The sequence below is a fragment of the Cydia strobilella genome, chromosome 5 (genome assembly GCF_947568885.1).
Source record: "Cydia strobilella chromosome 5, ilCydStro3.1, whole genome shotgun sequence".
Classification (NCBI taxonomy): Eukaryota; Metazoa; Arthropoda; class Insecta; order Lepidoptera; family Tortricidae; genus Cydia; species Cydia strobilella.
In genome coordinates, this window is record NC_086045.1 from 5345307 (window position 1) to 5372925 (window position 27619).

The following is a 27619-nucleotide window of genomic DNA, read 5'->3' on the forward strand; positions in this document are numbered from 1 at the left end:
ACAGGCTGCATAAATATTTATTTAAGCCTTAATCCCGACTCCGGCTTATTTGTACGGAGTGTCGCGTTATTCACGAAGTTTCGGTTCTACCGTTATTGTTTTTGGGGTTAAGTTGTTTTGTGTAATATAACATAACATTATGGTCTCGGGTAAATGCAGAAATGGCCAATTTAAACTTATATTCTGATGTCAAAATAAACTCTATGGTCAACCGGGGTAATGGCGTCACCGTTTAACAAAAAATTACACTTACTGTCCTTTAACCCCAAGTTATGAAATATTTAATTAGTGTTTAGAAATATTCTTTACAGTTAGTACATATTATGGTACTACTTTCTCGCACTAGTGCGTAAAAGAGCACTTTTCGTGCATATGTCGAAAGTTTAAAGGGCCATATGTACGATACACGTGCGAATAGGTAATTCGCAACTCGACTCGTGTCGATTTAAAACACTCCTTAGCGGTCGTGTTTTAATTTATCGCCACTCGTTTCGAATTTCCCTTTTTCCGCACTTGTATCGTAAATAACTATTTCCTGTGTGCTTTCTACAACTCTTTGCCAAGATAATTCGTGAAGTAACTTTTTCGTTGCGCTATAATTAAAATATTATAGATGTTTTTTTCTAAAACGGAAATTTTGACGCCTTTGCCCCAGTTGGGCAAATTGCGTCTTTTTAAAATAATTTATAAAAAGTTATGATAAGACTTTTTTGAAACCTCATGAAACGTGTTCATAATACAGTGTTTTAGAAGGTATAATCAATACGATGGGCCAAAAACAGCAATTAACAACATTAAGTAGAAAATGGTAGAATTTGGGTAAATGCGTGCCTACATAGGAGTTTACTGTATAATAATGAGCTATCGATATTACTTTAATTAATATTAATGAACAAAAAACAAAGGCTTTCCGGAAATACGTGTTATTATTTTTGGTATTTCTTGCAACAATTATTATAAAAAGATATTTTGAAAAAATATGGGTCTCCATACAAGGAACTCATTAGGGTCGCTATGTAGGGTAATAACGGCCGCCATCTTGAATATCTCCCTTCCCGTCAAGATTTCGATCGAGCAACCAACAAATTCGAATTCAGCGGGGTCAAATTAGGTTAAAAATCCGGTTGCCAAAAAGTAATATGATTTGCAAGTCGACATCGATTTTTTCAATTATATGACCAGACTAGAACTCCCGTTGAAATTTTACGCAATAACTTCATTCGCATAAAACAACTGAAAGAGCGACTTTAGTTCGCATTGCTTGCCTTACTTCCAAAAACAAATGGCTATCGTTCGAATTTCAAACTTTCCTACCGTTACTACGGAAAAACTATCGCGAACAAACAACCCGTTTAAAACCTATTCGCTATTCGAATCGAAACTTTATTCCGCTTACATAAGGTCCGAGTCAACGTTTTCTGAATGCATGTATGTTGTTGCAACCGCGATCGGTTTACGAATGAGAATTGATTTGGAAAAGTCTTCACATCTCGCCGCTTAGAAGTTACATGTAACGTTTTTGAGTCGAGATTATAGAATTAGGGGCATAAAATGTTGGAAAAGGGTTCTAGAAGATCTATCTGTTGCGTAAATCTTGGCTAAACGAGTATCAGAGCGGGCCGTTGTATGATTGAATTGACTCGCAGTCCTCGGCGCTAGTTTTATGACGACGCTGAGCCTCTGAGCTATTAAGATACAGGCGGGTGTACTTTATATAAATGCTGCATTTCTTTTCAATCCTACAAGTATCTTACGGCCTGATTCAAACTTTAATATACGTCAAAAATTTGCTCTAGATACGATATAGATCGGATATGTCAGTTTCAAAAGTGACGTTTCTTCAAACAGAAACGTCACCTGTGACACTGACATTAAATATCCGATCCATATCGTATCTAGAGCTAGTTTTCGACGAAGGTATATTAAAGTTCGAATCAGGCGGTTAGTAATATCAAAGATAGATATATAACTCCGTAATAGATGGATACAGTCTATGGAAAAAACGTGCCTCAAAAATCACGAAAATTTGATTCTCGATTAGATGTCGCTACTACCTTTGGCCTACTCTCGTATAGAGGGCGTTGACGGTTTCGTTTGTTATTTAACAATTTTAACGCAGCATATCCAAAAATAACGACAATTGACGAAATCTAACTAGGTAAATAATTAACACACCTTAATCTTTCCATCTTCCATTACACACTCAGTCACAGTCACATACACACACACACGAACACGCACACACAATCACTCAAAACACACACGTACACATGTTATGCAAGCCATATCTAGTTTGTATAGAATGCTTTTTTACTCCCTTCTTTTTTTTGTGTTTCCACTTAGTTATTGCATGTTAATTGTACTTTTGTGGACATCTGTTATTGGCTATGTTTTCTGTTCACTATGATTTGTATAAATTTTTGTATTGCTGTTGATGCCCCAAATAAAAATAAAATAAAAACAGTGAAATAACATGGGTCAAAATAATAAAAATAATTAATGCAAATTTAAAAAATCATTTATCCATATTTAAATACATTTTATCGTATTTTTATAAATCTTCTTTTTTAGTTTTAAAGTGTGTCGATAGATAGCAGTGAATTTACTGTGGTTACAAAATTTACTATGACAGTACCGCTCTATAATATTATATCCTTTTTGGTAATATTATAATATAAATGACAAATTAGTCACGAGTACAGTCAGCAGCAGCAATATGCAGAAACTGTACTGTAATAGTACATATTTTCAGTTTCGACTTAATAAAGTCCAGCGGTCAACCGTCAACGGGCAATTTACGATGTCAATTAATTTAAATATCGAACGCATCCGTTACGTTCCGTCCCATTTACGAAATATTTTAAAACGACCGACATTATATATTTACTAGGTGGGTTTATGTAATATTGCCCTATATTTATTTATTTGCCCACCCGACCTGCCGCCGGTACCAGTCACTGACCGATAAATAAAAACATTCTCAGATCACTCGAGCAAATTGCACACGTTTGGCCAAATAGCCTTTGCCAATGATAGATGCTGCCCGCGGTGAAGGATGGGCCAATTAGGCGATAATTACGGAGATCGATGGCTTGTCACCCTTTGGCCCGAAGATGTCGTTCGGAAGGATCTTGTTAAGGCAGACGGCGGACACGTCATCGTACGGAAATCGTTTTAGTTTCTATAGGTAGGGTGTCTTTTCAACCTGAACCTATCTATATTCTTAGGTCATACTGAGCACCTTTTACTGTGGGACCAACCCCGAAATTTAATCCGATTCGGCTGATCAGTCGATGTTTTCAATAGGAGAGCGAAAATTGTTATGCGATTTCAGGGTTGGTCTCATAGTAAAAGTTGCTCAGTGTCTGCCTATAAGTATAAACACCTCGGAAAATTGTTTGAAAGAACATTTATATTTCGTACATATGTGCGTATGACATATTGTCCCTATACATATACCCAAATATGTGCGTGTAAGTTCTTAAGGCAGTCTATCTATTTAAGTATGTATATCGTCGCCTAGTACCCATAGTACAAGTTTTACTTAGTTTGGGGCTAGGTCGATAAGATTTTCCCCAAAATATTACATTTCCCCAAAATAGGGAAAATTTCGCCTTTGTACCTCATTCATATAAATTTTATGTAAACCTATTTTTGTACAATAAAGAACTTTATAAAATTTATTAATTTACATTACAATACAATACAACACAATACAATACAATACATACAATAAAATTACAATTTAAAAATAACCTTTATTAAAAATACCTATTACTTAAAAATACCCACAATAAAGTAATTACTATTATTTACTACTAGCTTTTGCCCGCGACTTCGTGTGGAATTAGTAATTTGGGTACCTTAATTCTTAAACAAATCTGCTTTTTAATCCACCCTTTTTTCACCCCCAAATTGGTCCACACTATATATTTCCACCCCATTTTTTACACCATTAAGGGATGATTTCGGGGATAAAAGTTATTCTTTATCCTTTACCACAGCTCATACTATCCCCATACCAAGTTTCACCTAAATCGGTTCAGCGGTTATTAATTCCCCATACAAATTTCCACCCCCTTGAGGGGTAAGTTCTGGAATAAAAAGTATCCTATGTACTTCCCCGGGACTCAAACTATCTATATACCAAATTTCAACTAAATCGGTTCAGCGGTTTAAGCGTTAAGAGGTACACACGGATAGACAGACAGACAGACTTTCGCATTTATAATATTAGTATGGATTTGCCAAACACCTGAGGTAAGTTAGTGGTAGACCTAAAATATCTCGGTTCATTTCATTTTCGGCTACTTCTAAATCTTCTAATATGTTATTCGTCACCTTCGATGAATCATAATTTCAACAACTTGTCTAGTGCACAATAATTGCGCGTGTATAAATTTTAAACTAATAATTTTTAAAGGAACAGTGTCATAAACGACTACCATATACAAAACAAAACTGACGTTTTCCTCTCTAGGGCAGACAAATAAGCATTACCGTTCGACCGGTGATTCAACATAGCAATGGAAAGCAGTCGGTTTACGTATGACTCCATTAGTATTCAACCGGTAAAGAATTGGTCATGAATTGTGTAGTCACAGGTGATGTTTACATTATGTATTACGACTTACGCTTATGATCGTTCATGACACCATTGAGTCTAATATCCTTTTAAAGTGCTATTTCAAAAAAATATAAAAATCACTCAAAATCTACATAAGGTCTCTTGGCGCAGTAAAACCGATTTGAAATACAGCAACGATTTTCAAAAACGTTCTCTTAAGGATCCGCAGCAAGCTCGGCTCTCCATACAAACGTAGTTACGCTCTCAATTTAAAACGACTTCCTAGATTGCTCTGAAACTTTGTACTACAATAGGATAAGGTATCTGTAATTAGTTTATGTAGCTTCAGATACCATAGTTTAAAAAAATACAGTTAATTTAAGTTTTTCGTACAAAATACTTGTTTTTTGCTCTATTTCGTTCGTTTTGTAAGCTGGAGCTATATAAACTAATTACAGACATAGATATAACTCATGTCATTGTATTTGCAAAGTTTAATGACAATCCAACACGTAGTTTCAAAATGAGAACGAAACTCCGTTTGTATGGTAAGGTGAAATTCGGCCGAGCTTGCTGCGGACATAAATTATATTTATATGTGCCATTTTTTAGCATCATAATAATAACATGTCTATAACAATATGACCACCATATAGAGTCCAATGACCCCGGAAGGGTGGACAGCTAACCCCTTAAAAGCCGAGTCCAAGGATTTCCAAAATTGTCCCATGAATAAAAATGCGGCAATAACTCTTAATGCCGGTCGAAATATGACCGGATGCGATTCTATTGTGCGTCACGTCATAATGTTGGTTGCACACTGAGGTCTATCGCCTAAGACGAAAGGGGAAGACCGCGCAAAGTCGCCTTTTCGTACAAACATATTCCTCATTTTCCTCTCTGGATATTAACATTATTGAAAATATTTTGTCACAATTTGATGTAGGTATATTAATACAGCAGCTATGCTACTTCGTTTGATTTCGAATATTGAGTTACCTATTAAAAGAGTCTTCTTGTTCTTCTTCCTCGCGTTATCCCGGCATTTTTGCCACGGCTCATGGGAGCCTGGGGTCCGCTTTGACAACTAATCCCAAGAATTGACGTAGGCACATTTTTTTACGAAAGTGACTGCCATTTGACCTTCCAACCCAGAGGGGGAACTATTAGGCCTTATTAGTTCCTCACGATGTTTTCCTTCACCGAAAAGCAACTGGTAAAATATCAAATGATATTTCGTACATAAGTTCCGAAAAACTCATTTGTACGAGCCGGGGTTTGAACCTTCGGGTTGAAAGTTGGATGTAATTATTATAAGAGTAAGAGACATTTAAATAAATTGTTTTCCCCTCCCAATTGAATCGAATCGCCCTCTAGGATGAAACGAAACTCACCAGTTATTTTGCTATAATAATTTATTTCTCCAACATTAACATATCAACACTATCAACAGTAATACCTTCTTATAACTACACTTCACAATCCCACCACAACCTCGTCAGTCCACCATTAACTTCTTTCCGTCTGTTCCAACCCAGCCGTTTTACATTATTCTTAAGTACCCTCCTTTTATTTTTTTATTTTTAACCACAAAGAAGGAAGCACGATACCAGTGTTACCACATTAAATTTATCAATTACCTACATAATCAAATAAATATTTAAAAATCATGACATTCGGCCATCCGGCACCGTGCTGCCTCCTGGCGCACGATATCGTTCTTAATCAAAAATCATGACACTGCTCTGAATTAACATTGTACCATAGAAAATAAAAAATACAAAAACATTTCTGTTCTTAAGGAACACTACCTATATACTATATATATAATAACTTACAATTAGTCATGAAAACACAATTTTAATTATATTTCTCGATATATTCAACAGTCATATTTTTATATATTTTATACATTTATAACACTATTTTTTTAATCAAATTTACGATTAAGAGCCTTGTATGGAGATTAATAATAATAATTGTTAGTTACTATCGCTACTATCGTTATCTTGGCTTTCATCACTGTCGTGTAATTCAAGAGTATCGATATGTATCCATGGTTTCATCGTGTCCATTGCTGTGATGGTCGTATAGAGTTTACCTTTTATGCTAAACCCTGGAACATCTGCTATCCTATATCGATCGTTTCCAAGTATTTCTGTTATTTTTTTAAGGGCCTTTATATTTGGATAACAATTGTACTTTTTCCGTTGTTTTCAAAATTATTTTGCGAAATGTTTACTTAATCCCCTACGGTATAAGTAGCACGTATCTTATTTTTATCATCTCAATTTTATTTTTGTTTGTTCTTTGTCAATATGACGATTCAACGGAGCTACGCCGTTCTGTCGCCAACATAGTGTTTAGTTTTTAAGTTTATGAAATCTATATGTATGTTAGTCTGTAAGGTATATGTAATATGGGTCTTGTTGCCCGAATTAAAATTTTAAAATAAGTAAATAATAATATTGACGCTGAGCTATTAACGTTGTTTTGTATATCAAGTTTATTTGTCAAACTATCGCGCATTTTCAATCCAAACATTGCTTCAGATTGGGTTTTCGTGTGGATACATTAATCGTATTTTTATTAATGTCCCATTGAATTTTTCCTAGGCACTTGTCCCAGTCACGCTCATGGCCAAAAGAGTCCTGTGCAGCTAGCGAACTAACGGATCGTTTGGTTAAATATCTCTGCCTGGCCATTAGCTCTAACAAGCAACTGCAAGGTCTCGTTGTCATTATGAATGGGATTTTCTTTAGGAGCAATATTAATACTAATATATAATATTAGAAGGCCAGACTTGTATGGTCCTTAAGAGCGGTGAGACCCAGCAGTTCCGTCAAAGACAGCCCAACTATCAAAGGGGTATTCATCCATTCATCATCTACGACTGAAACCTTAATCGGTTAATTTTAAACTTAACTTTATTTTAATTTCATCAACTTTTAAACTAACTCGCGACTTTATAATTAGGCACTACTGCATTTGGGCCGAATCCGTTTATTACCGGTACATTATCAAAACTCTTTGCCAGTCCTAAATTTCCTGCGTTACTTTTTCTCATTATCGTTATTTCGCTACAAAAATCAACCTATGCTGCAAAGCTCTGATCGTTACATAAAAATTTGGTTTGTAACATTGATTTTTAAATTTTCTTTTCACCTGTACTATCGGCTCGCTTTATGTAATCATTTACATTCAATGGATCAAGCTTACAATTATCAAGATCATGCCCCACCCTGTTGCAACACCTGCACCTTATTTGCGGCTTTGTACACTTAAAGTAGGGATGACCTTGAGAATGACAATTAAAACATGTGATCGTGCTAGAAAATATACCAGATTTAGCATTACTCGTTGTATTATCCTTTTCTGTATTATTATCGACTCGAATTTTACTAGTGGATGGTTTATTAAATGGTTGTGTCCTTTGTGAACTTAAGTAATTAAGTAAGTCTTCGGGTTCAGAGCAGTTTAACGCTTGAGCACCATTTCGAATTGATTTATCTGTGACTCCATAAATAATGCATTCCACTGCCTTTTTACCTTGGATCTCACAACGAGTAAGCAGACTAAGCTTATCATAAAAGTATTCCCTCAGATTTTCATCATTACGAGAAGTCCGGCCTATCATCTCTTCTAAAAGCCTCCCATAGTTTTCTTCACTTGGGAAGCCCTTTCTTCAATTTACATTGCCACTCTTCCCAACTGTAAACTACTGTGGGCAGGGCCTCAAACCATTTTCTTGCTAAGCCAGCGAGTTTCTGAAGTGAGAAGTGAATAACTTGCCTCTCATCCCATTTATATATTTGTGAACATTCATTGACTTTTCTTAGCCAGCAGTCAATGGTTTGGGTCCTGTTAGAAGGATTGAATTCCGGGACCACATTATTCATGTTACTATTACCTAGGCTAGGTAGTATGCTATTCTCTGTTTTCCATGTTAGGAACATATCCAGCACCTTTTCCGTTGACAACCTACTATAATTCTTGCGTTGCTGGACTGGACTTCTCCTTCGCTTACTCTTACGCTGCTTCCTTTGTGCGTGGTCGTCTGATGAGCTCGGCAAAGAAGATCGACTCCGTCTCCGCTTGGCCTTCCTTCTTGACCGTCGCCGCTTAGGGGGCGTGCCTGGCGGTGAGCCGCCTTCATCTTCTGTAACCATTGTACTTAAAACCTGCATTTAGACAAAATTTCATTAGAATCAAGCCTCCCAACTCCCAAAATATTCCGGATCCATATCCGAATCCATATCCAAATCCATATCCAAATCCAAATCCAAATCCAATTCCAAATCCGAATCTAAATCCATATTCGAATCCGAATTCACCCGAATCCATATCCAAATCCGAATCTGTATCCAAATCCAAACCGTCACCGTCGTCATCATCATCATCATCATCGTCATCATCACCATCATCAGCACCATCATCATCATCATCACCATCATCATCATCATCGTCGTCATCATCGTCACTACCATCATCATCACCTCATCATCATCATCGTCATCGCCATCGTCATCATCATCATAATCATCATCGCCATCATCGTCGTCGTCGTCATCACCACCATCATCATCATCATCATCATCATCGTCATCATCATAATCATCAGCATCATCATCGTCATCATCACCGTCATCAACACCATCATCATCATCATCATCATCATCATCATCGTCGTCATCATCATCACTACCATCATCATCACATCATCATCATCGTCATCGCCATCATCTTCATCATCGCCGTCGTCGTCATCACAATCATTATCATCATCATCATCATCGCCATCGTCATCATCATCATCATCATCATCAGCATCATCATCATCATCATAATCATCGTCGTCTTCGTCATCATCATAATCATCGTCGTCTTCGTCATCATCATCATCATCTGCATCATCATCATCATCATCGTCATCGTCGTCTTCGTCATCATCATCATCACCACCATCATCATCATCATCGTCTTCGTCATCACCATCATCATCACCATCATCATCATCATCGCTATCATCATCATCGTCATTATCATTATCATCGGTATAATCATCATCATCATCATCGGTATCATCATCATCATCATCATCATCGTCATCGCCATCGTCATCATCGTCATCAATAACATCCTCATCATAATTATACGTCCATAGACAACTCCACGCCTGGATTCGGCCACGGCGACTGCTGTCAACTCCGTTAGTGTCGCTAGTGTGCTCGTACATTCACATAATATAGTTTGTGAAAGGGCTGTCTCATTTCAAACATAGACAATCATACTATCTTTGTCTTACACTAGTACTAGCACTAGCACCCAAAAGAAAATATTATATATATTTTTTTCTTATTTACTGACAATTTGGTTTGACCGTTTGACCCATCCATATATCCATATTCTTTCCCTTATCCGTATTCGTATATATATACCCATACCATCCATCCACATCCATCATATACATACATCAGACATAATCAAACGATACTTTACAAATAATTAAAACAAATCTACATCACAAAAACAATTTAAAAATACCGTTAGTGGTTGCATTGTGACGACAAAAAATAATTCAGTCTTGTTCAATACTTTGTAAAAAAAAATGTTTCTTACGTCCACGGCCAAATTAACAATTCGTTAAATCGATCTTTTACTTGGCATATTTTGAATCTTTGCAATAATACCGTTAGTAGTTGTATTGTGTCGGTAACGACAAAAATTCATTCGTAGTCTTGTTCAATACTTTGTACAAAAAAAGGTGTTTCTTACGTCACGGCCAAATTAACAATTCGTTAAATCGATCTTTCACTTGGCATATTTTGAATCTTTGCAATAATACCGTTAGTAGTTGTATTGTGTCGGTAACGACAAAAATTCATTCGTAGTCTTGTTCAATACTTTGTACAAAAAAATTTTTCTTACATGCACGGCCAAATTAACAATTCGTTAAATCGATCTTTCACTTGGCATATTTTGAATCTTTGCAATAATACCGTTAGTAGTTGTATTGTGTCGGTAACGACAAAAATTAATTCGTAGTCTTGTTCAATACTTTGTACAAAAAAAATGTTTCTTACGTCACGGCCAAATTAAGAATTCGTTAAATCGATCTTTCACTTGGCATATTTTGAATATTTGCAATAATATTTCACATGTAACTATTCATTTCATTGATCATAATCTTAAAATACCACAATTCCAACAAGTGAATATTACCTTGATATTTGTTCATAACGGTTCTTACACAATTATGCAATGAATGATCATTTCAAATTGGTAACTTCTGATAATTGTATTCATACGCGTGGGTGGCGTATTTGCTGTCTTTTCGATATCAATCAAAATTAAAATGCTTAATTGTGTAATAAAATAATTCATAATTAAATAAAAATCCATTGCACATACCTCTTTATTCCTTTTACGTGGGATGCACCACTTCTGAGATGAAACGAAACTCACCAGTTATTTTGCTATAATAATTTATTTCTCCAACATTAACATATCAACACTATCAACAGTAATACCTTCTTATAACTACACTTCACAATCCCACCACAACCTCGTCAGTCCACCATTAACTTCTTTCCGTCTGTTCCAACCCAGCCGTTTTACATTATTCTTAAGTACCCTCCTTTTATTTTTTTATTTTTAACCACAAAGAAGGAAGCACGATACCAGTGTTACCACATTAAATTTATCAATTACCTACATAATCAAATAAATATTTAAAAATCATGACAAGTTTGCTAGAATCACCAGCCAACATTTGACATTGTATGTGACATTTGTATAAGTACCTATGCTTTTTTTACATCTAAGCGCTTTCCAGATTGCATTCTTAAGGAATTCGGATTCTGCTTGTGACAATTTAATCCCAAGAATTTGCAAAGGCACTGGTTTAACGATTACTATAATAATATGAATCCCCAATAGTACGATTTCCTCGCAATATTTTTTATTAACTATGAGTTTGAGACCCCGGTTTGACAGGTGCAATTTGGCTTGACTTTTAAAAAGTACGTGGATAAGCGAAACTTACTATAAGTCGATGTCGATAAAAAATATAATGAATGGTATAAAATGAACTGAATTATTATTTGATGCAATCTTAATTATTGTCATTGATGAAATAAAACCATAGAAATGGATTATATCGCGTTTAATGAATTTATAATACATCCCGCCGTTTCGAACCCTTTACAGCGTTCGTGGTTAACGGATGACGGTCAACGGGGAGTGCGAAGTTGCGAACCCACGACCTCAATTTGGCTGCCACCAGCGCTCCAAGTTATTAATTAAATTGTGGGTCTAGTGAAAATTGGTAAAATTAAGTGTTATATTGAACTGTTTCCCATTTCACAAGAGATACAGGTATAGTAGGTAACTCAATATAGCTATTATTAATTTATCTTACAGTCCATTTGCCTCCAGTGTGATCCTGCCCTAAGGCCGACTATGTCCCCGGCATGCAATATGCATGAGCATGCATCTTACACCTTACGTGCACGCGCTTTATAGCTTAGCCCGCGGGCTTATTTCCAATTGTGAACGGGATCCATTGTTTTTTAAATTTGAATCCTCGTACCCATACAATTAACATTATAGACTATAATACTCGTACATGTGAATTTTTCCGTAGGGATTATACTCGTACAGCGAAATAATAATTATAACCTGTCGGAATTTTCAATATACAGTAGAATCCGCATATAATGACATCGAAGGGAAGTGACAAACACGTCATACTAAGCGGATGTCATATAAAGCATAGTTGTACAACTTCTTATTTAAGTTAATTTTTCCAAATTAATCTCAAATTCCTCTGTCAGAGATGAATTTTATTAACCTTGTACCAATTATCAACTTGTCACTGAGAATCAAAACTAAAACACCGCACGCACCAAACGTCCTCGCAGGAAAAGACGTGGGGATGGGCACGAAATACAGCAAATGTGTCAGTATAACCGGACATAATTCCGGAAAACAGAATTAATATAGGTCATAGTCAAGCGATTTGTTACTATAAGCGAAGTCATCTGGTCCGACTTTGTCACAAATAATTTTATATGAAAACCAAACTTCGCACAGTAATTACGTCATAGTAAGCGGTTGGTCAGTATAAGCGGCGTCATAATAAGTAAACGGATTCCACTGTATTTTCATCCAAATACATTTCAAAAAGCCATCCCATTGTCTTTTATGCCTCATGTCATGTTAAGGATTAATAAAAAAAAACCCTAGAGAAAATGTTAATAAAATGGTGGACCAAGTTCAACATTTTAAATTTTATTAAATTTATTTCAATGAAAATTTGATGAAGTTACCATACGATATTGAAATAGGAAACCTTTCAGTATTTTTCCATTGATGCAGGCATGAAGTTTACATTGGAACGAAATAATTTTAGTCGGATTTTTTTTGCCGCAACATCACGTCATTAATAGCTTTAACAATAGACAAAGGATTAGCCTTGCGGGGCTCGTTTAAAATGGAAAGACTATACATCTAACTTGTTTACTCGAAATCTCAATGAGTGAAATAAAACTATGAAAACGGATTATATCGCGTATATTGAATTTATAATACATCCCGACGTTTCGAACTCTTTACAGCGTTCGTGGTCAACGGGTGACTGAGGAAAAATTACAAAATGCAAAAATACCCACATACTAAAATAATGAACAATCATAGACTACAAACTTTAAGGCTGGTTGTACATGCAAAATCGGTTCATAAGGCTAGTTATACACTATAATTATTTTTCAAGTAAAGATATATATATATACGCGATAAAAAAAAAAAAAAAAAAAAAAAAAAAAACTATGCCGGCTCCAACCCAACCCTACACCACGGACCCGAGAAGATTTAATTCCCTCCTAAATTGTAGGAGGGTATCCCAATATGGGACCGGCAACAAACTCGGCGGGACACATCTTTTCAAAACATCGGAATGTCCAGCATCATCCAACACTACGGTCTCACAGTCTATGTCTCGCTTGCTCCTTTATCAGGTGGACTACAGGATCCCAAGCTGGTGGTAGAGAAAAGCCATCTTCCCTATTAAAGTTTGGATATTTCTTAATCTCAATGGCCTCGCGCAGCATTCTGGGTATGTAACGCTTCTCCTTGGCAAGAACCAGAGGCTTATCAAACTTGATTGAGTGATTGGCTTTATCCATGACATGCTCACAGACAGCAGACCTAGGTCGACGGTGCTTGACATCAGCTATGTGTTCCTTCACCCGAGTGGAAATGCTCCGTTTCGTCTGCCCGACATATGATAGGCCACACTCACAGTCCAGCCTGTACACTCCTGCAGTCTGTAGAGGGGTATTGCATTTTACAGGCCTCAGGAATTGTGACATCTTCTTCATTGGCTTGAAATATGTTCTCAATGAGTGAGTCAATCTCTGCAATGTCAATCACCTGACCGCAAATCACCATTACTCATAAACAATAACATATTGGTTTAACATGTACATCATGCTAATTGGTATTCGCGGTTGGAAAGTTTCGAAGAAATAATCAGATGACCATTTATGTACTAGGTAAGTACAGTCTACCAATTTTATCTCTAGTCCGCTCTAGAACCATGTCATAATGAATCAGTTTGTTTACCTTATACAGTTCTTGTATCTAGTAATTAAAGCGATAAAGTTATATAGTTGAAGTACAAGATTCAAATCGTTATTGCTTCACCTACATTAATTCATGTTTAATAAAGTCCGTCATTCAGATATATTTATTTATTTATTATTAATAAAAGTTACTGATATATTACTGATTAAATAAAATATCAGTAAACTTTTATTAATTAAAAAATCAAAAGCCTTAAGGTGCAGTGGGTTCAGCCAGCAGAGTTATAAATCTCTTATTTAGATCATAATACGGTTGCCAAAAAAATATGAATGGCAAGCTTGAGGCCTTTCTTCACTAACTGAATCGATTCGAAACCTGATAAAACTTTCGTTCGCTCGATATAAAGAAAATCACGAACATAGATCCAAAATGCATAAAAAAATAATAACTATTTTTGCACAAAAGATATTACTTAGCATGAAAATTGCTTCTAAAAATGTGTAATTTAATTTTTGTCGAACTAATCAATTACTTTTTTTGTTATTTTTGTTAAAACTAACTTTAAACAACAATATGATAACCGTGATCCCGGGCAAGCACGATTGGCTCCCGCTCAGTGCTCTGATCTGCGAGCTGCGTTCGGAGAAGCACCTGAACTTACGGCGCCTTAACCTATCTAGTCTTATATAAATACCCCAACCGCGAGAGTCAGTATATTCTACTTGTGGTTTTTGATATATTATTATTATAGTAGGTTTTCGGATTGCGTTTATTTACATCTCGCATATTCTGTGTTGTTCACACTAAGCACTAATATATTTACAGTAGGTAGCATATAAATTTAAACCTAAAACAATATTTCAATTAATGCACGCCACAACCTCACCAAACGCAAAACGCCATATCAATAACAATACGAACCAAATTGAATATAGGATCGTCCAGTTATATTTAGTCTCTCATTTCTGCCGTTTAATTCGAGTTAAGGGACGCATAATGGGCCATTGGGGGGTCTCATTACGCTGGTCAGAGCGCCAATGGGCCAATCGGATTGAATGCTGACACATCAGATGTCGCTATTGCCGCTATCAGGGATTATTAATAGAGTACCAAGTGCAGCCAGAATTGGGGACAAGCTGAGGATAATTAGAATTTTCAATTGAAATTCTGGATTCTTAATCAAAATTATTACAGACTTTATGTAATATAGAAGGAGGTGAACTAATCAGTCTTACATAAATGGGAAGATTTTTTGAAAAAAGGAAAATGTGAAATGTTTTATTATGTAATCTTAATAGTATTTTATACAATCGTGATATAATAGAGAGCTTTTCAGTCGAGTACCGTGTTTAAGCAACGAAGCTTGCTGAGTTGCTTAAGTTAAGGTACGAGATTGAAAAGCTTGATTATATCACTATTGTATACAATACTTTTTCTACGAGACATAAAAATAATACTTTCAACTAGTAGAATCATATACTTAAGTAAACAAACCAAAAGTATAGTTAAAATACGCGAGCTGCCGCGACCCGCGATACCTTCATACTCGTACGCGCACCGGCCGCCGGGCCCGGCGCCCCCGGCGGGTTGGTCAACGACACCTCCTCGTAACTCATGAGACCCTGGTACCTGCTCCGCGCTAAATTCAATTTTAAGACAGTTTTTTTCTCGATTTTGGCCACCGTAGCCTATGGAGACTAACAAGCAACGCTAAGCGGTTTTCGTAGGATATGGATGTTGCTATATGAAGGGTGTCACATGCGCGCTTATGACTTATGAAGCAATTGTTGGCCAACCAATCACAAAGCAGATACGACGCAGCAGCGTGTTTAAGTAGACTAATTTGCATTGAATCGAGTCTCCTTAAACAAGAAATATTTTACTGAAATGTATGAAGTTCTATTTTCAAAATTTTTATAATTGACTAAACCGTATCGATAAAATTCTTATGCTTGAGTCGGAAGTGCCATAGACTATCCAACGTTGAAAAGAGTAAGGTTGTAGTGTTGCATGTGAAGTCGTAATACACAGATTATACTCGACGAGTAGAAAATAGTATTTTATACAATCGTGATATAATAGAGAACTTTTCAGTCGAGTACCGTGTTTAATCCGCAAGCTTCGTGGCCTATCAAAGGTACGAGATTGAAAAGCTTGATTACTTATATCACTATCGTATACAATACTTTTTCTACGACTCATCTAAAATAATACTTTTTCTACTATAAAACCTGAATAATTAAAGAAAGTTAGGTTAGTATCTCAGTAGTACAAGACATCAATGCGTGCATAATATGTGAATAGGTATTACTCGTGAAATAGTCACGCGTTGGTGTCTTTTCCACTGGACCGCGGCGCCACGTGATTGGTCAAATTTATTATAGTTGACTAAACCGTTTCGAAATAAATACTATAGTTGAGTTGGAAGCCCATACATACATGAAATTGCAGTTTCGTATAGGAAATCTTAATTCAACCATTACAATCGACGAGTAGAAAAATAGAATTTTCATTATTTGCTCCTAACTTATAATAATTTCGAAATAGAAAAAAGTCAAAGGGCATCAACCTTAGTCGAGTCAAATTAAGCAAAAACATTTTCTGTCAATATTTAGTAAGGAAAATGGGGACAACGTTTGTATCATCATCCATTTTCCTCTAAAACCACTATGCAAACTCGCTTGCTATGGTGTTACCTACGTGTAAATATTACAAGAACAAAAGTTTTTTTTATTTACCAACGATAAAACAGTCAGTCTTAGTGCCAGTTGCACCATCCGCACTTGACAGACTGATCAACGTTACCCGGCGCGCCGCGGCAATCTACCATGAAACTTTACATACAATAAAATTTAGCCAACTCTTCAACGATGACAAACAGTTTGGTGCAACTGACCCTTAGAAATTCAGCTAATAGAATTATTTGCTATTGTATAATTTATCTACGATAAATGTTAACAGAAAAATAACACCTTACTATTGAAATATCTCAATGTGTTTTGTCAAACAGCCCTTGGTTTCTTAAAGTCTAGATTTAAACTGAACTCGTATGCTGGGCCCATTAAAGAGGTCTAATGCCTGAACGGTGTTCGCAGGACTGGGCTCAGTCATAATTAATTACTATCGGGTAACGCACGCGTTCCGCTTACTTACCGACCTTTGGCTCCAACGAACCAGCTGGAATATGGTCCGTGGTCTGGTAAGCAGTACATCAGGAGTCTGATTAACGACTTGTTACGGAGGACAATGTAACTTACATTTTGACCTCTAAATGATATCACTTTAGTATTGTTGGCCCGTGCCTATCGCACGCGGCAATATATGTACGAACAAGTACGAGCGAAATCATGCGAAATGCACGCGCGAATGATTTAATTTTGACACAAAATGTAGGCTCGAATTGGCTTCACGGTTTTGATCCTATTTTTATACGACCTTGAATCTCATTCACGCTGATTGGAGCATGCTAAGGAAAGACGAGCGTAAGATGCGTACTAATCACTAAGAGTCAAGACGCTAGTTAAAGTCGTATCAAAACCATAACAAATTAGAATCGAACTCGAATTCTCAACGTTTACACGATAAACTAGTTGACCGAGATGTATGTCCGTGGGGCGATAGGAACATAGTCTTGGTAACTTGCGGCGATACTTGCGTATCGTCAGCAAATACAGCGTCGGAGCATTTTGAGGTAACATTAGTGGAGCTTCTATGACGTGTAAAATTTACTATTACGTGTAAAATTTTAATTTTATTAATAAATGATTGTATTGTATTGTATTGTATTGCTCATTTTCCGATTCGTGTATTTTAAAATACGTAGGTAACATAGTTATTTGTTTTACACGTGGACAATGTTGTTAACTCCTCGTGCTTATATTGATCCCCGAGCAAGCGAAAGATTCCAAAATTTAAACAAGAGCATAGCAAAATGGATCAGAATTAAGAACTTTATTTTATATTTATTTTACTTTATTAGGTACACTAAACAGATATCGTAGAATATCATGAGAAACATACAATAGCACATTATGGCTTAAAATCTAGCACGAGATCCAAAACAAGTAAACAGCATGTTTTACAATTAAGCGGAAATGTTACAAATTAATTTAACACCTTAATTATAGATACAGTGAAAAATATCAGAGAACAAATAACTGAGTAAACATTACAATATAAGGGAGTAATAAACATTACATTATAAAGATGTAATGGCGCGCACAGCCGCGCATTACAACACCACGCCGCCGCCACGTGACAGACAGCGGAGCTACCTATCGAGCCGCGGCAACCGATCGAGTGCCAGCCCACTCGCCCCACCCGTCGCGCGCCGGGCCGAGCGTATAAAAGCGGCGCGCGCCCATACAACAGCGTCAGTTGGGCTCACCGCCTTCTGCAGTGAGGACAGCTGATCTCCCGGTCGAGCCGGCGTGTTTTCAGACGCGTAGGCACCCGGTTCCCCTCCGACCCTTCCTGCTTCCCGTAGCCCAGTCAGAGCCGGCGTGTTTTCAGACGCGTAGGCACCTGGATTACGTAACCCGTCCTACCCTGTATCTTGGTCCGAGCCGGCGTGTTTTAGACGCGTAGGCACCCTTGATACTCCCTATCGCCCTGGTCAGAGCCGGCGTGTTTTAGACGCGTAGGCACCCTAGGCGCTCCCCCCCCGATTCGCATATCCTTCCCGTCTCGCCATCCCCTTCACCCTTAGGGGATACCGTTCCCGAATCCGCGAGTAGCTTAGGGTCCGCGCCGTACCGTTGCGATAATTAGAAGCCACCCCGCGTCGTACCTAGCTTAGGATACCTAGACCTAAGTAATCTTGATTTATAATAAACCGGCATAAAAGCCCGCCGATTTATACTACAGCATTAAACCTATGTTTCCTTGTCTCACTCTGCACCCTCTCTCTCCTCTGAGCTAACTAGGAAACCCTTGCTCCCGTCTGGAACAAGGGAGGTGTATGAGGCCGCGCCCGCCCCGGCGAACGTGACCCCATCACATCTGGCGCCCAACGAAAAAACTCACGTAGGAGTCCATAAGGTATCCTGGAAGGAACCATTGCTCGAGAGAGGACAGAATAAATAAATAAATAAATATTTAACATATACCGCACCGTGTACTCATATATTCCATACAGCCGCTACACGTAGCATCACCGCACCGAGGCAACTGGGACTGTCGCATCCCGCCCACCCGTAGAGTACACCTAGCCCGCACAGCACCAGGACCCCCGACACGCTCCATCCAAGTAATAAGGTTAAAAAAAAAAAAACACCGTATACCGCTGCTTACCGGTAGGTATTAGAAATGCCTACAAGTTGGATATACCGACTGAAAAAACCCGAATTAATACAAGAAGCCACAGCACGTGGCGTACCGACTGAAGACTTAACCGTAGAGGAGATACGCAAGGGCTTGGTGGAGATCCTGAAAGAGGAAGAAGCCGATAAAATGGCGGAAAACAATGCAAAGGTGATCACAAAATTAATAAAAGAATGGAACCTCTCGTTTAAAACTACAGACAACGCCGTCGAGTTCATCGAAAGATTGGAAGAGCTCATCGACGCCAGCAAGGTCGGAAAAGAGGACATACTGCCCGCACTACCACGCATCCTGCAGGGCAGAGCGCTCCTGTGGTACAGAAATTACGTAGACTCATGGACCGATTGGAATCAATTCCTGCAAACATTTAAGCTGTACTACTACCCGGCCAATTATGAAGAGGATCTCATAGCCAAAATTGTCACTAGAAAACAAGGAGATCAGGAGAGGTTTACCGACTACGTCACAGACATTCTGACGCTGATGCGTAGGTACGGAAGTCTCGACGAAGCAGCGAAGTTACACCGCATCCACGAGAATATGTTACATAGCTACAAGCTATACATCAAAAGGCAAGACTATAAGACCTTACCAGAACTATTGAAATTAGGAACCGAGTATGAAAATATAAGGACACCCACGTACGGTGCAACGACGTCGTCAGGAGCGTGGCGAGACGCCAGCGACAACAACAAATGGAGGGAGGACGAACAAGCAAGCAGCGAACAAACGACCCAAGGTAGGGACGACCGACGCCACAACAACCAGAAACCGAAACCCGAACCGAGAGAGAGTACGAGCCACACAGTGCATCCAAAGTATGACCCCAAGACCAGCTGCTGGTCCTGTGGGAAACCGGGACATAATGCAGACGCCTCCAGGGGCAGACGCCAAGTGTTTTGCAGCCAGTGTGGAAAACTGGGAGTGCTAAGCAGGACATGCTGCAAGAAAGCAACCTGGATAGGGCAGGAAAAGCTAGGAGCAGCCCACAGCCCACAGGCGAGCGACAACCGCATATACACCGATTTGCACATAATGGGAAGAAACTACCGAGGCGTAATAGACACAGGATCGACCAACTCGTACATCAACCAGCAAGTATATAATGAATGTAAGAACATCGCGTACCAGAATAAGGTAAAAACAAGAGAAGTAATACTAGCGAATGGGACCACGACACAAACCCACAACAACCTGTTGGTCGATATAGTAATCAAAGAGGTAACGATCAGACACTGGTTGAGGGTGCTGCCGTCAGCGACGGACATTATAATAGGAATGGACGTCCTGAAACGACTTGGAATGTCAATAAAATGGCCAGGAGAGAGCCAATACGAAGAAGACCCCGATGACAAAGATACCCAGAGAAAAAATCCGAAAAACGGAGAGGTCAAGCAAAAAGTAGACACTCCAGAAGAAAACCAGAATATCATAACCGCCGAATCCAGTCAACAGCAGCCAACCACACCGCTCACAAAGGTACAACACAGAATAAAACTAAAGCAAACAGAACCCGTAAAACAAAGATATTATCCACGAAATCCGAAGCAGCAAGAAATAACCGACAAACACGTGAGTGACATACTTCAACAGGGCGTGATCGAAAGGCCACACAGCCCACATAGTTTCCCCGTCGTACCAGTGGAAAAACCGTCAGGTCAGTACCGATTCCGTGCAGATTACCGTAAGCTTAGCCAGATATCCGAAGAAGATGCGTACCCGCTCCCACAGGTAGATTTCCGTAAGATTGACCAGATATCCGAAAAAGGTAAATACACCGCAAACCGAGTCACGCGCCGACGAGCAAAAGCGAACCTTACGCAGCACACACAGAGACTAGCGACAAAATACAACCGGAAGAAGAAAATTCGAAAAACACAAACCACGCAGCGCGGACACGAACCGACTTCAGAGATGGAACATGGGACCCTTAAACGTCAATTTAATAAAAGAAAAATAGAGATAGGATGGATAAGAAAAAGTAAGTTACAGATCGCCAGCCCCCTGGCACCGGCACCGTCCTCAAGACCAGACACAGAAGGCGGAAACAAGAAAAGGACGCGCAGGGCGGGCAGAAAGAGGAACGGCGGCCAACAACGCGGCCATACGAGGAGGCCGCGAACGCGGCAGGCGCACCCGCCCTACGAACGTCACCGGAAAGGAAAAAGGGGGGAAACAAGAATAAAAAAACAGTGAAATAATTAAATAAATAGTGTAGTGAAATAATATAAAAATATAATAGAGATTACATTTAAGTACCGTAATAAGAAAAACAAATATAGTGTAGTAAAAAAAAAAAACATAATATTATAGTGTAGTATCAAAATAAAAAAAACCCGTTAATAGATTAAAGTACCAAAAAAAAAAACATTTAAAAAAAATGTGTAGAAAAAAAAACCGTATTGTTTACATAAAATATAGTTATTAAAGAAAGAATAAGTGTAATCAAAAGTGTGACCAGTTAAACCGCAATAGATACTTAAAATAAGCATAAATAAACAAGCGACATAGTAAATATATAGAACAATACAAGCACATAGAAATAGTAGGTTATAGACTACGTAATTACATAGCAGTGAGTGAATTGGTAGCATTAAGTCAAGTGAACGACAATATAGTGGGAATAGTATAATAGAATAGCAATATACTTACAATAAATAACTTTAAAGAAAAAACAAACGACGTGGGGTCAAGCAGAGAACGTAAGCTCAAAATAAATAAACGTGTTGCAAATAGGAAGACGAATACTTAAAATAAATACAAAAATGAGAGATAAACATTTAGCATTCAGTAAATAATAATACAAATTAAAAAAAAAAAAAAAGGTAACGCCTTTCAGCCAGCATATTCTAACGGTGATTTTTCCCCATAGGTAAAAATCTCCAGACGGGTAACGGGACTGTAATGGCGCGCACAGCCGCGCATTACAACACCACGCCGCCGCCACGTGACAGACAGCGGAGCTACCTATCGAGCCGCGGCAACCGATCGAGTGCCAGCCCACTCGCCCCACCCGTCGCGCGCCGGGCCGAGCGTATAAAAGCGGCGCGCGCCCATACAACAGCGTCAGTTGGGCTCACCGCCTTCTGCAGTGAGGACAGCTGATCTCCCGGTTGAGCCGGCGTGTTTTCAGACGCGTAGGCACCCGGTTCCCCTCCGACCCTTCCTGCTTCCCGTAGCCCAGTCAGAGCCGGCGTGTTTTCAGACGCGTAGGCACCTGGATTACGTAACCCGTCCTACCCTGTATCTTGGTCCGAGCCGGCGTGTTTTAGACGCGTAGGCACCCTTGATACTCCCTATCGCCCTGGTCAGAGCCGGCGTGTTTTAGACGCGTAGGCACCCTAGGCGCTCCCCCCCCGATTCGCATATCCTTCCCGTCTCGCCATCCCCTTCACCCTTAGGGGATACCGTTCCCGAATCCGCGAGTAGCTTAGGGTCCGCGCCGTACCGTTGCGATAATTAGAAGCCACCCCGCGTCGTACCTAGCTTAGGATACCTAGACCTAAGTAATCTTGATTTATAATAAACCGGCATAAAAGCCCGCCGATTTATACTACAGCATTAAACCTATGTTTCCTTGTCTCACTCTGCACCCTCTCTCTCCTCTGAGCTAACTAGGAAACCCTTGCTCCCGTCTGGAACAAGGGAGGTGTATGAGGCCGCGCCCGCCCCGGCGAACGTGACCCCATCACAAAGATTAAACTTGAAATGAAACAAACTTAAGGGTCAAAGCAGATGTCATCAGTCAGTGAGAGAAGAGGAGAAGAGGATGTCAGCCAACCATTTCTCAAACCTAGCAATGTGAGGGTCAAAAATATCAATGCCCCTACCGCAATGATGCCCCTTCCTCAACCTAGCAATATGGGGGCCAAAAATATCAATGCCCCTACCGCAATGATGCCCCTACCTCAACCTAGCAAGGGTCAAAATATCAATGCCCCTACCGCGATCACGTCATTACGTGTACTTCTGCAGCTCGTTTATTCAATTCAATAGATTTATTTTCAGACCATGTCTGTCCATAATGTATACATTAGTATACATTCCCTTAATCATATGTTAATTAAACATATAGTTAATTATAATAAATTATATACTAAGCCTCTGGAGTCATATGTACAGTCGCCATCAGAAATATCGGAGCGGCCAAGGCGCTCACAAATATCTGAACACGCCTTTATTGTCAGGGCATTAAAGTGCGTCTTCAGATATTGTGAACACCTTGGCTGCTCCGATATATCTGATGGCGACTGTACATCATCCCAGTGTTTCACGAATCGCGATCGCGATGGTGCGATTGTGGATGGTGGCCGAAGGGTGTGGTATTTTGCGGTTCCGTGGATATCTGCCGAATCCTACAACGGAATTTGGAATATAAATGAGAAAGACGTGTTCAGTGTCGGCCAGCATTGTTTTGTTTCGTATTTACAATGAGGATATAATTAGATAGAGCGATACTGTCATAGTAAATTTTGTAACCGCTGTAAATTCACTGCCATCTATCGACATACATTAAAACTAAAAATGAAGATTTATAAAAATACGTTAAAATGTATTTAAATATGGATAAATGATTTTTTTATTTGCATTAATTATTTTTATATGATATCGACCCATGTTCTTTCATTGATATGCGTTAAAATTATAAATAGCAAACGAAACCGTCAACGCCCTCTATACGAGACTAGGCCAAAACTAGTGGCGCCCTCTGATCGAGAATCAAATTTTCGTGATTTTCGAGGCACGTTTTTTCCTTAGACTGTATCCATCTATTACGCAGTTATATCTATCTTTGGTATTTATAATAACTACTAAGCTTTGCGGCATCTTCAATTGTGCTCATTGCACAACTTGAAGTGCTTGTTGTTTTATTAAAGAAACATTCATAATCAGGTATAGGTACTCCCTGAATGGTTAATTACCTATAGATAAGTTATTCCAAAGCAAAGATTGTGTCTGCTACCCCTCCCGAAGCAATAACCCTATTCCGACGCCAGGGTCGCCCCATACATTATTACTGCGTATATCAATATAACCGATTTAAGATCACTCGACGTATTACGAGGTATTTGATTAATTTGCAGTTCGATTAGAAACTTGTACGGTTCGTTAAATTTAATAGCAGTCCCAACTAAACCACAGAGTACTTAAGGCGACGTTAGTTCAAGGGGACTAGCCAAGATGAGAATCGTGAAAAGAAAACAAAACGAAACGCTAAGAAACGTACATAATGTACGGAAACGATAGCGTTTCGTTTCGTTTTCTGAACGATTGTTATTTTGGCTAGGTGCTCTGGACGCGTAGCCAACACGCCAATCGCTAACGCTCCGTAGCGATCGAAACGCAACTGTCACTGTCGCACTAATATGGAAGAGTGATAGAGAGACAAAAAGCGTTTCGTTGTCGAAGCGATAGCGATTGTCACCTTGGCTAGGCCGGCAGGTCCTTCTCCGAACGCAGTTTGCTAAGCACTGAGCGGATGGCTGTATATATATATATATATATAAATATTACCGTCATCGTGAATATCATTGCTATTGAACTGTTATTTTTGGTTAGTTAAAAAACAAAAGAAAATGATTCTTCTTCTTCATTTCATCCTCTAACCCTCTGCTGAAGGCTGTAGGGCTCGAATCATATTCTTCAACTGACTCCGGTCCTGGGCTGTTGGGTTTCAATCGATTAGTTAAACCGGACTAGTGCGAGTCGAACTAGCCCACCAAGGGTTCCGTACAAATTTTACTTTTATTGTTTTCAGTTCAGATGTTTCCCTGTACTTGTAGTGTAAGACGGTATTACTTGCCAAAATTCTAGTTCTAGGTCAACGTGAAATTCGTATTTATAATATTAGTAGGGATTACGACTGTATTGAATGTTTTATTAATAGTCTTCATTTATTTAGTTTAAATTGCCGTAACAAACTGGATTAAATGTCCAATTTACTGTAATGAACACGTATACAAACGTCAAAATTTAAATTAATAAAACGAATATTAAACCGAGCACCAGTAAATTACACTTGTCCAAACTCGACGCTTTGCCGCTTCGTACCGAGTTACTATTTTGGTAAATGTATCTTTTTGTCCTAACGAAGATATATTTCATGTCTCCTGGATTTATATTCTAAACGCTCGAGCACTCTTGAGTCGAACACTCAGTTCGGATATGCATTTGATATTCCTCGTAAGTCGTAGGGCTTTATATTAGCTCGGAATCGCTTTTTATACACTTTTATTTAGCTTCTCTGTATTTTCCCGGTTGTACAAGTCTAAAAAAATCCAACCTGTAACTGTATACATAACATGTGTGACAACCGCGTTATACTACTAGTTGGCCTAAATGTTTGACTCGCCTTCGACAACCAATGGAAACCCCGCCCGCCTGTACGGAATTATAAAAATTTTTAGACGCCAAATGTCAAAGAATTAAACGTGTCGCCCCTGGCTTATTACGGAAATAGTCTTTGTTGTTTTGGGAATAAGAGTTATGATTATTGTATTAACTAAAACATGCCTCAAAACGCTTGGATGATTATTTTTATTTTTTGTTAAGAGGACAAGGTTATTTTGGCGACTTTGTGTCGTACCAGAGTTATTTATGGTTCAAAGATAAATAAGTGTGTCACTTTGAATTACCTGTCTTAATTTGTTTTTGAGGTTTTACTGAACACGATTATTAATTATGTAGGTTAGATGTTACAATTCGTTTAAACTATTAGATACAACTTGTCACTGTACTTTCTTGTATTTTTTTTGAAAAATATTACAATAAAGTACAAGAAAGTATCAATCCGCGCCGCGCCGCTTCGCGTTCGCATGTTGTTCGCCTACGTAGTACGCTGCGTAAGAGGAGCTGCTAAGTTCCAGCCAAGCGTGAACTTGCCGATTTTGTGATATTGTTACTACCGATTGACTGTTTTCATTAAATCGGTTTATTAAGTCTAGAGCCACATTGCAATGTGGCTCTTGAAACTTAACGTACTGGCTGCTGATGTACTTGAGCATTCACTTGTAAATCGAGCATTCGCCGTTTTTAAATTTTTTGATTCGATGTTATTTATTCTGCGTTCATATAATTTTGTGTCGGAAATATTTAGCGGGATTTAGATTACGAAATTAGTGCCATGCATGTTGAGATCAGTTTCATTTCGACATATGCAAAAGTAATTTCGTGAAATAATTAGTGTCGTGAAATTCACTGTATCGCAGTGATAACGGCCCCATCAGCATCGAAGCTACATGTCCGCACAGTGCAGGCACTTTCGCCACACTAGTTTTTTACGTCGCCCTTACACTACGTAATTAGTTGCATGACACTTATTTCACCAAAAAATCGTGCAAGGCACGAAATTGATTTGCTTTCATAAAATTAATGCATGCATTACGAAAATATAAAATTACACGTGAAACTGTTGGTAAGACTACTGTCACGAAATCAATTTCACGCCACTAATTTTGTAATGTAAATCCCGCTGTCACTGACAGAACATCTAAGATTGATATTAATTGCAAAATTGACAGTACTCGAAGTTCAAACCAAAAGAGTGAACGCATTATAAACCAACACAACCATTACAATAACAATAAATTCTCAATTACAGGGGACATCTCAATCCCTGTTTGGCGCAATGTATTATCAGCATCACTTTTAACTGCCCATCTGTGCACCTTAATATCTGTGAATTAAGCTTTATTATTAGGTGACAAACCGTGTTGACAATGGTAAATAAATCAATTGATGCAACGTGTCCGCCACGTGTCACTCGTGGATGCGGCGCCATTTATTTTGACGTTTAAAACTAATTGGAAGCAAATAAATCTGTATAACGAAGTTAAAGCTTAATACGACTAGGGAACAAATCAAATTGACAAAACAAAATAGATAGCAGCACCATCTCTCTGGCTATACCAGATACCAAATACTGAAGAAAGGCCAGGTCAAGAGCACCCTTAACCGGCGAGCGTGTATGAGGAATGTTATGAAAGTGAAGGATACGGAAGAGGATCCGGAGGAGGAGAGGAGGAGGATATATAAGGATCGTAGCAAGTGGAAATCCGTGGTCTCTGCCTACCTCTCCGGGTAATAGGCGTGATTATATGTATGTATGTATACCAGATACCGTTGAGCATTGAGATAGGACGCAAG